We start from the raw sequence: 17,245 nt of genomic DNA on the forward strand, positions 1-17,245 counted from the left end.
TGAACCGTGGAAGCGCCGAAATTCGGGTTTCATTTTTAACGCGGCAGCTTATACCCCCCGAGCGTTAACGACCACTGCCGGTGGTGGTCGGTAAGTTATCCTCCGCCGAGGTCGACGCGCGTTACCGATGCACACGTAAAAAATTTTCCGCGAATTTTCGCGAATTTTTCGCGCGGTAGGCCTTCGTTTCCGCGTCCTCCGTCCGACGAGCCTACTCTCGCCCGCACCCGTCGACCCGTTCTAGAGCTATACGGCGACAAAGAAACTTTGATTTTTCACTAATTTGACGTCATCGAGAAAGTTACGGCCAACTGGGAATTAAAGGTATATCGCCTTTCCGAAATTTCCGGGAGCCCGTCGGGCCTTCGGCCCCGCTCGGCTCGGCTCGGCTCGAGGTCGAGGTCGTCGGTAGCGACGATGGTGGCGGGGAGGCGTGCGATTGGTCTGTCATCGCCAACCCCCCCCCCCCCCAACCCCCCTACCCCTTTCAAATTAATGGAAAATGTAAACATAAACGTAGAGTCGGATTCGTAAGCTCAAAGTTACAAGTCCATTCGCTCAACTATCAAGGGAGAGTAAACGCGGCGACTGTGGCGGCACTCGCCGCCGATGCGATGTCAGCGTCGCGAAGTTGGCGTTAAATTCGAACGTTTGAATCAGTTATTTTCTTTCGGGCCCTTTTCAGCCCTGAACCGTGGAAGCGCCGAAATTCGGGTTTCATTTTTAACGCGGCAGCTTATACCCCCCGAGCGTTAACGACCACTGCCGGTGGTGGTCGGTAAGTTATCCTCCGCCGAGGTCGACGCGCGTTACCGATGCACACGTAAAAAATTTTCCGCGAATTTTCGCGAATTTTTCGCGCGGTAAGCCTTCGTTTCCGCGTCCTCCGTCCGACGAGCCTACTCTCGCCCGCACCCGTCGACCCGTTCTAGAGCTATACGGCGACAAAGAAACTTTGATTTTTCACTAATTTGACGTCATCGAGAAAGTTACGGCCAACTGGGAATTAAAGGTATATCGCCTTTCCGAAATTTCCGGGAGCCCGTCGGGCCTTCGGCCCCGCTCGGCTCGAGGTCGAGGTCGTCGGTAGCGACGATGGTGGCGGGGAGGTGCGCAATTGGTCTGTCATCGCCATCCTCCCCCCCAACCCCCCCTCACCCTTTAAAATTAATGGAAAATGTAAACCTAAACGTAGAGTCGGATTTGTAACCTCGAAGTTACAAGTCAATTCGCTCAACTATCAAGGGAGAGTAAACGCTGTGACTGTGGCGGCACTCGCCATCGATGCGAAGTCAGCGTCGCGAAGTTGGCGTTAAATTCGAACGTTTGAATCAGTTATTTTCTTTCGGGCCCTTTTCAGCCCTGAACCGTGGAAGCGCCGAAATTCGGGTTTCATTTTTAACGCGGCAGCTTATACCCCCCGAGCGTTAACGACCACTGCCGGTGGTGGTCGGTAAGTTATCCTCCGCCGAGGTCGACGCGCGTTACCGATGCACACGTAAAAAATTTTCCGCGAATTTTCGCCAATTTTTCGCGCGGTAAGCCTTCGTTTCCGCGTCCTCCGTCCGACGAGCCTACTCTCGCCCGCACCCGTCGACCCGTTCTAGAGCTATACGGCGACAAAGAAACTCTGATTTTTCACTAATTTGACGTCATCGAGAAAGTTACGGCCAACTGGGAATTAAAGGTATATCGCCTTTCCGAAATTTCCGGGAGCCCGTCGGGCCTTCGGCCCCGCTCGGCTCGGCTCGGCTCGAGGTCGAGGTCGTCGGTAGCGACGATGGTGGCGGGGAGGCGTGCGATTGGTCTGTCATCGCCAACCCCCCCCCCCAACCCCCCTACCCCTTTCAAATTAATGGAAAATGTAAACATAAACGTAGAGTCGGATTCGTAAGCTCAAAGTTACAAGTCCATTCGCTCAACTATCAAGGGAGAGTAAACGCGGCGACTGTGGCGGCACTCGCCGCCGATGCGATGTCAGCGTCGCGAAGTTGGCGTTAAATTCGAACGTTTGAATCAGTTATTTTCTTTCGGGCCCTTTTCAGCCCTGAACCGTGGAAGCGCCGAAATTCGGGTTTCATTTTTAACGCGGCAGCTTATACCCCCCGAGCGTTAACGACCACTGCCGGTGGTGGTCGGTAAGTTATCCTCCGCCGAGGTCGACGCGCGTTACCGATGCACACGTAAAAAATTTTCCGCGAATTTTCGCGAATTTTTCGCGCGGTAAGCCTTCGTTTCCGCGTCCTCCGTCCGACGAGCCTACTCTCGCCCGCACCCGTCGACCCGTTCTAGAGCTATACGGCGACAAAGAAACTTTGATTTTTCACTAATTTGACGTCATCGAGAAAGTTACGGCCAACTGGGAATTAAAGGTATATCGCCTTTCCGAAATTTCCGGGAGCCCGTCGGGCCTTCGGCCCCGCTCGGCTCGAGGTCGAGGTCGTCGGTAGCGACGATGGTGGCGGGGAGGTGCGCAATTGGTCTGTCATCGCCATCCTCCCCCCCAACCCCCCCTCACCCTTTAAAATTAATGGAAAATGTAAACCTAAACGTAGAGTCGGATTTGTAACCTCGAAGTTACAAGTCAATTCGCTCAACTATCAAGGGAGAGTAAACGCTGTGACTGTGGCGGCACTCGCCATCGATGCGAAGTCAGCGTCGCGAAGTTGGCGTTAAATTCGAACGTTTGAATCAGTTATTTTCTTTCGGGCCCTTTTCAGCCCTGAACCGTGGAAGCGCCGAAATTCGGGTTTCATTTTTAACGCGGCAGCTTATACCCCCCGAGCGTTAACGACCACTGCCGGTGGTGGTCGGTAAGTTATCCTCCGCCGAGGTCGACGCGCGTTACCGATGCACACGTAAAAAATTTTCCGCGAATTTTCGCCAATTTTTCGCGCGGTAAGCCTTCGTTTCCGCGTCCTCCGTCCGACGAGCCTACTCTCGCCCGCACCCGTCGACCCGTTCTAGAGCTATACGGCGACAAAGAAACTCTGATTTTTCACTAATTTGACGTCATCGAGAAAGTTACGGCCAACTGGGAATTAAAGGTATATCGCCTTTCCGAAATTTCCGGGAGCCCGTCGGGCCTTCGGCCCCGCTCGGCTCGGCTCGGCTCGAGGTCGAGGTCGTCGGTAGCGACGATGGTGGCGGGGAGGCGTGCGATTGGTCTGTCATCGCCAACCCCCCCCCCCCAACCCCCCTACCCCTTTCAAATTAATGGAAAATGTAAACATAAACGTAGAGTCGGATTCGTAAGCTCAAAGTTACAAGTCCATTCGCTCAACTATCAAGGGAGAGTAAACGCGGCGACTGTGGCGGCACTCGCCATCGATGCGAAGTCAGCGTCGCGAAGTTGGCGTTAAATTCGAACGTTTGAATCAGTTATTTTCTTTCGGGCCCTTTTCAGCCCTGAACCGTGGAAGCGCCGAAATTCGGGTTTCATTTTTAACGCGGTAGCTTATACCCCCCGAGCGTTAACGACCACTGCCGGTGGTGGTCGGTAAGTTATCCTCCGCCGAGGTCGACGCGCGTTACCGATGCACACGTAAAAAATTTTCCGCGAATTTTCGCGAATTTTTCGGGCGGTAAGCCTTCGTCTCCGCGTCCACCGTCCGACGAGCCTACTCTCGCCCGCACCCATCGCCTCGTTCTCGAGCTATACGGCGACAAAGAAACATTGATTTTTCACTAATTTGACGTCATCGACAAAGTTACGGCCAACTGGGAATTAAAGGTGTATCGCCTTTCCGAAATTTCCGGGAGCCCGTCGGGCCTTCGGCCCCGCTCGGCTCGAGGTCGAGGTCGTCGGTAGCGACGATGGTGGCGGGGAGGTGCGCAATTGGTCTGTCATCGCCATCCTCCCCCCCAACCCCCCCTCACCCTTTAAAATTAATGGAAAATGTAAACCTAAACGTAGAGTCGGATTTGTAACCTCGAAGTTACAAGTCCATTCGCTCAACTATCAAGGGAGAGTAAACGCGGCGACTTTGGCGGCACTCGCCGCCGATGCGATGTCAGCGTCGCGAAGTTGGCGTTAAATTCGAACGTTTGAATCAGTTATTTTCTTTCGGGCCCTTTTCAGCCCTGAACCGTGGAAGCGCCGAAATTCGGGTTTCATTTTTAACGCGGCAGCTTATACCCCCCGAGCGTTAGCGACCACTGCCGGTGGTGGTCGGTAAGTTATCCTCCGCCGAGGTCGACGCGCGTTACCGATGCACACGTAAAAAATTTTCCGCGAATTTTCGCGAATTTTTCGGGCGGTAAGCCTTCGTCTCCGCGTCCTCCGTCCGACGAGCCCACTCTCGCCCGCACCCATCGCCTCGTTCTCGAGCTATACGGCGACAAAGAAACATTGATTTTTCACTAATTTGACGTCATCGACAAAGTTACGGCCAACTGGGAATTAAAGGTGTATCGCCTTTCCGAAATTTCCGGGAGCCCGTCGGGCCTTCTTCCCCGCTCGGCTCGAGGTCGAGGTCGTCGGTAGCGACGATGGTGGCGGGGAGGTGCGCAATTGGTCTGTCATCGCCATCCTCCCCCCCAACCCCCCCTCACCATTTAAAATTAATGGAAAATGTAAACCTAAACGTAGAGTCGGATTTGTAACCTCGAAGTTACAAGTCCATTCGCTCAACTATCAAGGGAGAGTAAACGCGGCGACTGTGGCGGCACTCGCCGCCGATGCGATGTCAGCGTCGCGAAGTTGGCGTTAAATTCGAACGTTTGAATCAGTTATTTTCTTTCGGGCCCTTTTCAGCCCTGAACCGTGGAAGCGCCGAAATTCGGGTTTCATTTTTAACGCGGCAGCTTATACCCCCCGAGCGTTAACGACCACTGCCGGTGGTGGTCGGTAAGTTATCCTCCGCCGAGGTCGACGCGCGTTACCGATGCACACGTAAAAAATTTTCCGCGAATTTTCGCGAATTTTTCGCGCGGTAAGCCTTCGTTTCCGCGTCCTCCGTCCGACGAGCCTACTCTCGCCCGCACCCGTCGACCCGTTCTAGAGCTATACGGCGACAAAGAAACTTTGATTTTTCACTAATTTGACGTCATCGAGAAAGTTACGGCCAACTGGGAATTAAAGGTATATCGCCTTTCCGAAATTTCCGGGAGCCCGTCGGGCCTTCGGCCCCGCTCGGCTCGAGGTCGAGGTCGTCGGTAGCGACGATGGTGGCGGGGAGGTGCGCAATTGGTCTGTCATCGCCATCCTCCCCCCCAACCCCCCCTCACCCTTTAAAATTAATGGAAAATGTAAACCTAAACGTAGAGTCGGATTTGTAACCTCGAAGTTACAAGTCAATTCGCTCAACTATCAAGGGAGAGTAAACGCTGTGACTATGGCGGCACTCGCCATCGATGCGAAGTCAGCGTCGCGAAGTTGGCGTTAAATTCGAACGTTTGAATCAGTTATTTTCTTTCGGGCCCTTTTCAGCCCTGAACCGTGGAAGCGCCGAAATTCGGGTTTCATTTTTAACGCGGCAGCTTATACCCCCCGAGCGTTAACGACCACTGCCGGTGGTGGTCGGTAAGTTATCCTCCGCCGAGGTCGACGCGCGTTACCGATGCACACGTAAAAAATTTTCCGCGAATTTTCGCGAATTTTTCGCGCGGTAGGCCTTCGTTTCCGCGTCCTCCGTCCGACGAGCCTACTCTCGCCCGCACCCGTCGACCCGTTCTAGAGCTATACGGCGACAAAGAAACTTTGATTTTTCACTAATTTGACGTCATCGAGAAAGTTACGGCCAACTGGGAATTAAAGGTATATCGCCTTTCCGAAATTTCCGGGAGCCCGTCGGGCCTTCGGCCCCGCTCGGCTCGGCTCGGCTCGAGGTCGAGGTCGTCGGTAGCGACGATGGTGGCGGGGAGGCGTGCGATTGGTCTGTCATCGCCAACCCCCCCCCCCCCCAACCCCCCTACCCCTTTCAAATTAATGGAAAATGTAAACATAAACGTAGAGTCGGATTCGTAAGCTCAAAGTTACAAGTCCATTCGCTCAACTATCAAGGGAGAGTAAACGCGGCGACTGTGGCGGCACTCGCCGCCGATGCGATGTCAGCGTCGCGAAGTTGGCGTTAAATTCGAACGTTTGAATCAGTTATTTTCTTTCGGGCCCTTTTCAGCCCTGAACCGTGGAAGCGCCGAAATTCGGGTTTCATTTTTAACGCGGCAGCTTATACCCCCCGAGCGTTAACGACCACTGCCGGTGGTGGTCGGTAAGTTATCCTCCGCCGAGGTCGACGCGCGTTACCGATGCACACGTAAAAAATTTTCCGCGAATTTTCGCGAATTTTTCGCGCGGTAAGCCTTCGTTTCCGCGTCCTCCGTCCGACGAGCCTACTCTCGCCCGCACCCGTCGACCCGTTCTAGAGCTATACGGCGACAAAGAAACTTTGATTTTTCACTAATTTGACGTCATCGAGAAAGTTACGGCCAACTGGGAATTAAAGGTATATCGCCTTTCCGAAATTTCCGGGAGCCCGTCGGGCCTTCGGCCCCGCTCGGCTCGAGGTCGAGGTCGTCGGTAGCGACGATGGTGGCGGGGAGGTGCGCAATTGGTCTGTCATCGCCATCCTCCCCCCCAACCCCCCCTCACCCTTTAAAATTAATGGAAAATGTAAACCTAAACGTAGAGTCGGATTTGTAACCTCGAAGTTACAAGTCAATTCGCTCAACTATCAAGGGAGAGTAAACGCTGTGACTGTGGCGGCACTCGCCATCGATGCGAAGTCAGCGTCGCGAAGTTGGCGTTAAATTCGAACGTTTGAATCAGTTATTTTCTTTCGGGCCCTTTTCAGCCCTGAACCGTGGAAGCGCCGAAATTCGGGTTTCATTTTTAACGCGGCAGCTTATACCCCCCGAGCGTTAACGACCACTGCCGGTGGTGGTCGGTAAGTTATCCTCCGCCGAGGTCGACGCGCGTTACCGATGCACACGTAAAAAATTTTCCGCGAATTTTCGCCAATTTTTCGCGCGGTAAGCCTTCGTTTCCGCGTCCTCCGTCCGACGAGCCTACTCTCGCCCGCACCCGTCGACCCGTTCTAGAGCTATACGGCGACAAAGAAACTCTGATTTTTCACTAATTTGACGTCATCGAGAAAGTTACGGCCAACTGGGAATTAAAGGTATATCGCCTTTCCGAAATTTCCGGGAGCCCGTCGGGCCTTCGGCCCCGCTCGGCTCGGCTCGGCTCGAGGTCGAGGTCGTCGGTAGCGACGATGGTGGCGGGGAGGCGTGCGATTGGTCTGTCATCGCCAACCCCCCCCCCAACCCCCCTACCCCTTTCAAATTAATGGAAAATGTAAACATAAACGTAGAGTCGGATTCGTAAGCTCAAAGTTACAAGTCCATTCGCTCAACTATCAAGGGAGAGTAAACGCGGCGACTGTGGCGGCACTCGCCGCCGATGCGATGTCAGCGTCGCGAAGTTGGCGTTAAATTCGAACGTTTGAATCAGTTATTTTCTTTCGGGCCCTTTTCAGCCCTGAACCGTGGAAGCGCCGAAATTCGGGTTTCATTTTTAACGCGGCAGCTTATACCCCCCGAGCGTTAACGACCACTGCCGGTGGTGGTCGGTAAGTTATCCTCCGCCGAGGTCGACGCGCGTTACCGATGCACACGTAAAAAATTTTCCGCGAATTTTCGCGAATTTTTCGCGCGGTAAGCCTTCGTTTCCGCGTCCTCCGTCCGACGAGCCTACTCTCGCCCGCACCCGTCGACCCGTTCTAGAGCTATACGGCGACAAAGAAACTTTGATTTTTCACTAATTTGACGTCATCGAGAAAGTTACGGCCAACTGGGAATTAAAGGTATATCGCCTTTCCGAAATTTCCGGGAGCCCGTCGGGCCTTCGGCCCCGCTCGGCTCGAGGTCGAGGTCGTCGGTAGCGACGATGGTGGCGGGGAGGTGCGCAATTGGTCTGTCATCGCCATCCTCCCCCCCAACCCCCCCTCACCCTTTAAAATTAATGGAAAATGTAAACCTAAACGTAGAGTCGGATTTGTAACCTCGAAGTTACAAGTCAATTCGCTCAACTATCAAGGGAGAGTAAACGCTGTGACTGTGGCGGCACTCGCCATCGATGCGAAGTCAGCGTCGCGAAGTTGGCGTTAAATTCGAACGTTTGAATCAGTTATTTTCTTTCGGGCCCTTTTCAGCCCTGAACCGTGGAAGCGCCGAAATTCGGGTTTCATTTTTAACGCGGCAGCTTATACCCCCCGAGCGTTAACGACCACTGCCGGTGGTGGTCGGTAAGTTATCCTCCGCCGAGGTCGACGCGCGTTACCGATGCACACGTAAAAAATTTTCCGCGAATTTTCGCCAATTTTTCGCGCGGTAAGCCTTCGTTTCCGCGTCCTCCGTCCGACGAGCCTACTCTCGCCCGCACCCGTCGACCCGTTCTAGAGCTATACGGCGACAAAGAAACTCTGATTTTTCACTAATTTGACGTCATCGAGAAAGTTACGGCCAACTGGGAATTAAAGGTATATCGCCTTTCCGAAATTTCCGGGAGCCCGTCGGGCCTTCGGCCCCGCTCGGCTCGGCTCGGCTCGAGGTCGAGGTCGTCGGTAGCGACGATGGTGGCGGGGAGGCGTGCGATTGGTCTGTCATCGCCAACCCCCCCCCCCCAACCCCCCTACCCCTTTCAAATTAATGGAAAATGTAAACATAAACGTAGAGTCGGATTCGTAAGCTCAAAGTTACAAGTCCATTCGCTCAACTATCAAGGGAGAGTAAACGCGGCGACTGTGGCGGCACTCGCCGCCGATGCGATGTCAGCGTCGCGAAGTTGGCGTTAAATTCGAACGTTTGAATCAGTTATTTTCTTTCGGGCCCTTTTCAGCCCTGAACCGTGGAAGCGCCGAAATTCGGGTTTCATTTTTAACGCGGCAGCTTATACCCCCCGAGCCGTTACCGACCACTGCCGGTGGTGGTCGGTAAGTTATCCTCCGCCGAGGTCGACGCGCGTTACCGATGCACACGTAAAAAATTTTCCGCGAATTTTCGCGAATTTTTCGCGCGGTAAGCCTTCGTTTCCGCGTCCTCCGTCCGACGAGCCTACTCTCGCCCGCACCCGTCGACCCGTTCTAGAGCTATACGGCGACAAAGAAACATTGATTTTTCACTAATTTGACGTCATCGACAAAGTTACGGCCAACTGGGAATTAAAGGTGTATCGCCTTTCCGAAATTTCCGGGAGCCCGTCGGGCCTTCTTCCCCGCTCGGCTCGAGGTCGAGGTCGTCGGTAGCGACGATGGTGGCGGGGAGGTGCGCAATTGGTCTGTCATCGCCATCCTCCCCCCCAACCCCCCTCACCCTTTAAAATTAATGGAAAATGTAAACCTAAACGTAGAGTCGGATTTGTAACCTCGAAGTTACAAGTCCATTCGCTCAACTATCAAGGGAGAGTAAACGCGGCGACTGTGGCGGCACTTGCCGCCGATGCGATGTCAGCGTCGCGAAGTTGGCGTTAAATTCGAACGTTTGAATCAGTTATTTTCTTTCGGGCCCTTTTCAGCCCTGAACCGTGGAAGCGCCGAAATTCGGGTTTCATTTTTAACGCGGCAGCTTATACCCCCCGAGCGTTAACGACCACTGCCGGTGGTGGTCGGTAAGTTATCCTCCGCCGAGGTCGACGCGCGTTACCGATGCACACGTAAAAAATTTTCCGCGAATTTTCGCGAATTTTTCGCGCGGTAAGCCTTCGTTTCCGCGTCCTCCGTCCGACGAGCCTACTCTCGCCCGCACCCGTCGACCCGTTCTAGAGCTATACGGCGACAAAGAAACTTTGATTTTTCACTAATTTGACGTCATCGAGAAAGTTACGGCCAACTGGGAATTAAAGGTATATCGCCTTTCCGAAATTTCCGGGAGCCCGTCGGGCCTTCGGCCCCGCTCGGCTCGGCTCGGCTCGAGGTCGAGGTCGTCGGTAGCGACGATGGTGGCGGGGAGGCGTGCGATTGGTCTGTCATCGCCAACCCCCCCCCCCCAACCCCCCTACCCCTTTCAAATTAATGGAAAATGTAAACATAAACGTAGAGTCGGATTCGTAAGCTCAAAGTTACAAGTCCATTCGCTCAACTATCAAGGGAGAGTAAACGCGGCGACTGTGGCGGCACTCGCCGCCGATGCGATGTCAGCGTCGCGAAGTTGGCGTTAAATTCGAACGTTTGAATCAGTTATTTTCTTTCGGGCCCTTTTCAGCCCTGAACCGTGGAAGCGCCGAAATTCGGGTTTCATTTTTAACGCGGCAGCTTATACCCCCCGAGCCGTTACCGACCACTGCCGGTGGTGGTCGGTAAGTTATCCTCCGCCGAGGTCGACGCGCGTTACCGATGCACACGTAAAAAATTTTCCGCGAATTTTCGCGAATTTTTCGCGCGCTAAGCCTTCGTTTCCGCGTCCTCCGTCCGACGAGCCTACTCTCGCCCGCACCCGTCGACCCGTTCTAGAGCTATACGGCGACAAAGAAACTTTGATTTTTCACTAATTTGACGTCATCGAGAAAGTTACGGCCAACTGGGAATTAAAGGTATATCGCCTCTCCGAAATTTCCGGGAGCTCGTCGGGCCTTCGGCCCCGCTCGGCTCGAGGTCGAGGTCGTCGGTAGCGACGATGATGGCGGGGAGGTGCGCAATTGGTCTGTCATCGCCATCCTCCTCCCAACCCCCCCTCACCCTTTAAAATTAATGGAAAATGTAAATGTTGTAGAGAGTGATTAGGAGCGACTCATTTTTACCTTTTATATACTTATTTATTCATATATGGATAATAACACATACAAAATAAGATAGAAAAATTACATGTTCGTTCTTTGTTTTGATACATTCTCTATACTCTATTGCCAATACCATATAAACAAAAACTCCCAATAATGTGTGCGATCAGGAATACCAACAAATCCCCTCTTTGATCACACACCTTTAATTATTTATATTGAGTAAAATTAAATTCTTTAAATGTTTGTCGGGTGTTAGTCCTTTCGTTAGCATGTCAGCCTCCATATCTTTGGAATTTACGTGGACTAGTTTTATATTGCCTTCTCTTACCTCATCTCTAATAAAATTATACTTCCTATTTATATGTTTTGTCCTATTAGTAACGTTATTCTTGTGAATCCAGTCTATTGCTGACTTGCTATCGGTTTTCAATATGAGTGGAGGTACAACCGCTTCGTCTAATTGAAGGCTTGACAGTAGTCCGCTCATCCATTTCAATTCTTTTACGCCTTCGCATATGGATATAATCTCCGACTCGCATGTGGATAACACTACCAACTTTTGTTTTTGGCTTTTCCACCCTATTACGTTATCGCCTAATTTTACTATATATCCGCTATATGACCTGGAATCTTTATCTGAATCCCAGCTTGCATCAGTGGATACGTTTAACCTAGGATTCCCTTTGGTGTACTTCAGTCTATAGTGTGAGGTTCCTCTTAAGTATCTAAATACCCGTTTTATTCCATTCAAGTGTATTTTCCTCGGATCTTTACTGTACTGCGATAATTTTGAGACAGCATACGATATGTCTGGCCTGGTTCCTGTTGCTATGTACATCAGGGCCCCAAGCATAGTTTGGTACTCCGTGTTATCTGTTGGCTGTGAATCTTCATATTGGTCTAGATTGCTTTGATATTCCATCGGTGACTTTACCGCATTACATTCGTTCATTTTGAATTTGTGTAATATCGTATCAATATATGGTCCTTGTGACATCTCAATACATTCAGGACCGACTTCTATTTTTATGTTTAAGAACTTCATATTACTGTCCTTTTGAACCATCTCGAAATGTTGTTTTAATTTATCCATCGTTTCGTCCATTATCTCGTCATCTGAACCTAGAACTAAACAATCATCTACATACACACCTATTATTACTAGTCTCTTACCTCTCCTTAATGTATATATACAAGGTTCTTCTGGTGTCTGTTCTAATCCAAGTTCTTTCAATGTTTTGTCTAACTTCTCATTCCATTGTCGTCCAGATTGTGGAAGACCATATATGCTTTTCTGTAATTCGCATACCATATCCAGACCCTGCTCGTCTTTGTATCCTTCTGGTTGTTCCATATAAACTGGTTTATTTATTATTCCGTGTAAATAAGCTGTTTTTACATCATATTGTCTTATCTTCAATCCTTTTGTTCCTGCTAACGATATCAGTGCACGTAGACTTTCTAATCTTAATACTGGTGCGAATGAATCATTATAGTCTATTCCTTCTCTTTGCATACATCCTACTGCTACTAGTCTCGCTTTGAATTTCTTCATGTTTTCATCATCCGTTTCTTTTTGAGTATAAACCCATTTACTTTTTATAACTTTTATATCTTTCCTTCGAGGTACTAGTCTCCATACCTGATGTTTCTTCATAGATTTTAACTCTTCTTCCATAGCTCGTTTCCAAGATTCTACTTCTGGCGTTTTCATCGCTTCGTTAAAATTCTTCGGTATAACTTCCTTCCTATCTATTACCTGATTCGTTCGATGTCTTTCTTTGCTTTTTAATCTTGGTGATCTCCTTACTTCTTCTTCCCCCTGTCTATTTTCACTACTTCTCAGTTTATTTAGATATAAATTCCGCATCTTTTCATTTGTTACTCCGGCCTCTTTACCTTGTTTCTTTCTTCCTTTTGTTCGAGTTTCTTCCTTTTCTTGCCCATCCTTTTGTTGTTCCTCTCTTTGATTCAGTTCTTCTTCGTTTTCTTTCTCGTCCCTTTGTTGTTTCTCTATTTGATTCGGTTCTTCTTCGTTTTCTTCATCTTCCTCATTTTCTTGATCGGCGTTTACGTATATTAAACTGGATACATTAATACTGTTTCTTTCTTTATTGTTTTCTAATAATGTCGCCCCTTTCCTATTTTCGTCGAATTTTAGTGTCCTCTCCATATAAATTTTCATATTTTCCGGGTTATAAATTCTGTAGGCTTTACAATCTTGACTGTATCCTACAAATATACCCATATTTGCTCTAGGCTCTAATTTATTTCGTACCCTTTTTGGCACATAATAGTATGCTACACATCCGAAAACTTTCGTGAATGACACCGTTGGTTTTCTTCCGCTCCATTTTTCTATTGGTGTGGTATGTTTTTCCGATTTGGTTATTGTCATATTCTTTAAATATGTTGCCGTTGCCACCGCTTCAGCCCAGAATTTGAGTGGAAGGCCTGCATCGAGTAGCATAGTTCTTGCTTTGTCTAACAAGGTTCTGTTAGCCCTTTCTGCTACTCCGTCACTTTGTGGATTATACGGAACCGTTCTTTGATGGTGAATTCCTTTTTGTATGAACAACTCCTGAAATCTCTTGTTTATAAATTCCGTACCATTGTCAGATCTTACCCTTTTTATCCGTTTCCCGGATTCATTTTCATACCTATTCATAAATTCTAGGAACTTGTCGTATACTTCATCCTTAGTTTTAGTAAAGTATACGAAGGTAAGTCTGCTGAAATCATCTATTAGTACGTACATGTATCTATTTCCGGAAAAAGAGTTAACAGGCATTGGCCCACACACAGCCATGTGTATTAATTCTAGAGGTTCTTTCGTCATACGTACATCAACTGTTTTATGTGGTCGTTGAGCGAGTTTCCCTTGTCACGTCCGTCACTGTGTTTTTGTTACTGGTACCAAGAGAGAGAAAAGGATGGCACTCAAGAACAGTGACAGACGGACGGTGGAGATATGAAGAGTAATTGAAGAGTGGTCTTTCGTGCCGAGACAGCCGCGGGCTGTCATATGCACTAGGACAACCGATATTGCTATGGATGCAGTCAAGAAGAGAACGTCCGACGCGGTTACAAGAAGTGTCCCGACAAGAATCACGCGCGAGATGATGCAACGAAAACGGTGAGTTTACAGGATTCAGCAATTATACAAGACGTTATACGACTCACCGCGATGCTGTATTAACGCCTAATAATATTGTTGCAGCAGGAACTGGCGGTACTGGCAGTAGGTGTCGTACATCGGGTCTTTTATACAGATGTCCTCGAGGTGGGGAAGATCTGGCAGAGTTGCTGCTGCTCGGTTCGGGACGACATTAGTGGCCTTGGATGCTGGCCGCAAGACGACACGTTGATGAGTTGGCAGAGGGACGTCACTGATGATTCGGCAACGGACCCTGGGAACGATGATCGTGTCTTGGCTGTCGTCGTCGTCGGCTATGTCGATCACCTCTGGATGATCGACCGGATGCAGAACTGGTGTCGGAGCTCGCGAGGGGTCCGCGTGGTTGACCTCTTTAGGAAGGCTGCAAGGGCAACCGTATACAGAAACGTAATCGGACGCGTCACACGGAATGTGCTCGGTGGTTCCCAGAAGTTCTGTCCACTCGGTAGTGGCAATGATTTGATCGAGCACCGCTTTATTTCTCAACGCGCGTCTCAATTTAGCAAGTTGATACTTGCGTCCCGCTCGACGTGGGCGTCGCATGGGTAAGGAATAGTAATGATGGAATATTAATAATATAATGAAAATGAACTTCCACTTGTTATTAACCTTTTTGGTAGTTAACTCGCTTCACGTCTATAGTGGCGGCTCAGCGTTTCCACTGCGCACTTTAGACCAATTCTAGACGTGGCACGAGAACTTCTCTATGACTCGCTTCAAATTCCTTATTGGCGGCTCAGCGTTTCCACTGCGCACTTTAGACCAAGTCCGGATATGTCACGAGTTTAATATATTCGATGCAAGAACTGAATTGGAAGATGGTGTTGAACTAACACAAGAATAACAAGATCGAAGCACTGGTATAACAACGATATATTAAATAAGAACTGGTAAGTACACTGGTATACAATATGTAAGTAGTATTATAATAGGAGTAGTAATTGGATTAATGAATAATGGATATTGTAATATGTTATAGGAATAATGTTTGAGAATTAGGAGTTGAGTTGAGTTAGAGTTGGAATTGGAATTGGAATTAGGAGTGAAGGATCGACACACTTCACTTTCGCGGAGCTAGACTGAACACGTCTGCTCTTGAAGTCGGAAGAAGCCGGACTGGCACGTCCGTGCGAGTCGCTCGCTTGGAGCGAACCGTTCGAGTCGCTGGCTGAAGGCGGACTGACTGCAAGCGTCCGCTCTGCCTTGCCTCCTTCGGTCGGAGTGGGGATAGCTGACGCTGCAGTCTCTTTGTTCTTCAGTCGTCGGAGTGGGAGAACCGCTGACGCAGCAGCGTCTTCGCTCCCGGGGACTGCACGTGCATTTCTGCTGACGCTGCAGTCTCGTGGCTGTCCTATTGCCCTCTACGAGCGTGGGACTGCTGATGCAGCAGTCTTTGGACTTCTCGACGTTTCTAGAAGCTTCTAGATGCTTCCAGAGTGATGCAATACTTTATTGCATTATGTGTCGTGGTGATGGGTTGAAACTGAGGTAAGGTGTTGATCAAGGTGAAGTTATGGTGATGGGTAAGGACGGAGATAAGGATTAGAACAATAGAATAATGAGATCTTAATACTATGCTCTTATGTCTAGGGGAAGGTGTGTGGATCTTATGTAGATCAGACCTTGTATACATAGTGTGTGTACAAGGCCAACGTCGTACATCGGACGACGTAACACCTCCCAACGCGGAAAAGAAATTTCTTACAAGGAAGAAATTTCTCGCTCAACACTCGATCTCACACTCATTCATGCGACGCATCGTCCGGGGGTACTCCGCGCAGGGAGCACAGTTCTCGGCGAGTATTTCCTATATTTGTACGAAACACTGGTCGCACTGAAAATGTTGTCGGTGTCGGCACGTGGTGCTGGGGCTGGTTTTATGCAACTTATTTCGCTTTGTTCATTTTGCATAGTTGGGTTTTGGGTGGGTGGGGAATCACTGGTGTCACTGTCACTTTTGTCTTTTCTTATCTGCGCCCAGATGAGTGTCACGTTTTGCTGACGCGGGGTTTGCGTTGGATTGTTCGGCGCACGCTTGAGTTTGTTTGCATGTACAATCTTAAAATGGTTCCCTACTTTAATTTTCACATTGTTTGAGTCTAAGATGTCGCAAATTTCGTGAGGACCCGTATATTGCGCATCGAATTTGCCCTTGCAGGGTTCTTTGAGTAGGAATACCTGTTCTCCCACCTTGAATTCTACCGGGTTAATTCTTCTATCGTAGTATGATTTTGATTTTCTTTTCGCGGAGACTAAGTTTCCGCGCGCGCGAATCTGGGTTTCGGTTATCTTTCTTTGCAATTGGGAGAGGTAGTGGGTATAGGAGTCGTTTTCGCATTCGTAGGAGTAGGAATCGGCGGATGGGACTCGTGCCAAAGAGCCGAATACTAACTCGTGCGGCGTGAAATCTGTGCCCTCGTGGACACTCGTATTGTAACTAAACATTGCCAAATCGACCCATTTGTCCCAGTTGTTCTTGTGGACGTATTGCTTCAGGTACTCTGCTAAGACGTGGTGGGATCTCTCGATTGACCCGTTGCTTTGAGGGTGGAAGGCTGTTGTTTGCAGCCGAGTTATTCTGAATCGTTTTGCGATGGCCTTCATCAGGGAACTTGTGAAATTCGCTCCTTGATCCGTTAGGATGGCTTTAGGTGTTCCGAAACGGCAGATAAAATTGTTTATAAATGCGTCCGCAGTGCTGATGGCATCGGCGGATTTAAGAGGGATTGCGGTTGAGTGTTTCGTTAATAGATCCTGTATGGTTAAGATGTATGTGTTTCCGTCGTTGGTTGTTGGAAGGGGCCCTACAATGTCCATGGACACCTTATCGAACGCTCTACCGGGTGTATCCGTTATTCACATCGGCAGGCGCGTTTTTACCCTGGTCAGTTTATTACGTTGGCAACTGAGGCAGTTATTAACGTAGTTCGTTATCTGGATCTTCATACCGCTCCACCAATATCTTTCGCGGATTCTCTTCAGGGTTTTTGTAATTCCTTTGTGCCCTGCGTACGCAGAGACGTGATTTTCTGCGATAATATCATTCCATCTATCTTCGGCCGGTATCTGGATTTCGTTTGCGCAGAAGAATATGTGTACGGGGGTGTCTTCGAATGTCGCGATGAGGAGGTTCGAGACGTACTCCATGGAATTGTCATCTATATAGGTTTTAGAGATTGAAAATGTTCGCAGTCTGAGTTCGTTGGCTACATCAAGTAATGTCCGGAAACATTCTTTTAGGTCGTCAGTTGAAACCTCGTGAGTCAGGGATGGTTTGATGGGTATCTGTATCAGCTTGTTGCTACCGAAATTACTTATCTTTGCTTTGAATAAGGTCAGATCTCGACCGT

This window comes from Lasioglossum baleicum, unplaced genomic scaffold (assembly GCF_051020765.1).
Source record: "Lasioglossum baleicum unplaced genomic scaffold, iyLasBale1 scaffold0056, whole genome shotgun sequence".
In the NCBI taxonomy this organism is placed as follows: domain Eukaryota; kingdom Metazoa; phylum Arthropoda; class Insecta; order Hymenoptera; family Halictidae; genus Lasioglossum; species Lasioglossum baleicum.